Source organism: Triticum dicoccoides, chromosome 4A (genome assembly GCF_002162155.2).
Source record: "Triticum dicoccoides isolate Atlit2015 ecotype Zavitan chromosome 4A, WEW_v2.0, whole genome shotgun sequence".
Classification (NCBI taxonomy): Eukaryota; Viridiplantae; Streptophyta; class Magnoliopsida; order Poales; family Poaceae; genus Triticum; species Triticum dicoccoides.
In genome coordinates, this window is record NC_041386.1 from 707,017,837 (window position 1) to 707,018,560 (window position 724).

Consider the following 724-nt stretch of genomic DNA (forward strand, 5'->3'; position numbering starts at 1 on the left):
TATATAATGTATATGTGTATGTATGTGGCTATGTGTATGTAATGTTCAAAAATTGTTCAGAGCATGTTTTTGTTCATATATGTACTTATTGTTCATATGTGTATTTATTGTTCATGTTTTTTTTCTGTTCATAGATTTTTTGTATCTATTGGCTCTTCGTCGCTCTGTATTTATTGTATCTATTGGTGATATTAATTATTGTATAATATGCAAATGTTTGTATATTCATATGAACAATGCATTAGGCAAAACCTTTGTTTTTTTTCGAAATTTTCTATTTGAACATTTTTTTTAAAACAAGCAATACTAAAAGAATGAGAGGAAAAAGAAAAATAAGAAGAGGAAGAAAGGAGAAAAAGAGGAGAGGAAGAAGAGGAGAAATAAATAAGAAGAGGAAAAAAGAAGAAAAAGAAGAGGAGAAGAATTTCTTCTTTCTCCTCTATTCCTTTCTTCTTCTCCTCTTTTTTTTTATTCTTCTTCTTCCTTCTACCTTTTTCTCTTTTCTTCCTTTTCCTTAATTATTTTCCTTTCTCGAGGAAGAAGAAGAAAAAAAAAAGGAGAAGAAGATATAACCCCCTCTAGATAACTTCGACATGAGGGGCGGTCGATATAAATATATACCCCCTCTCGACCGTGATAACTTATACAACTGCAGCACCCCCCTTGGCCCTCTCGCTCGACCAAAACTCTCGAGGACACCGAAACCCTAGAGAGAAAACGATGT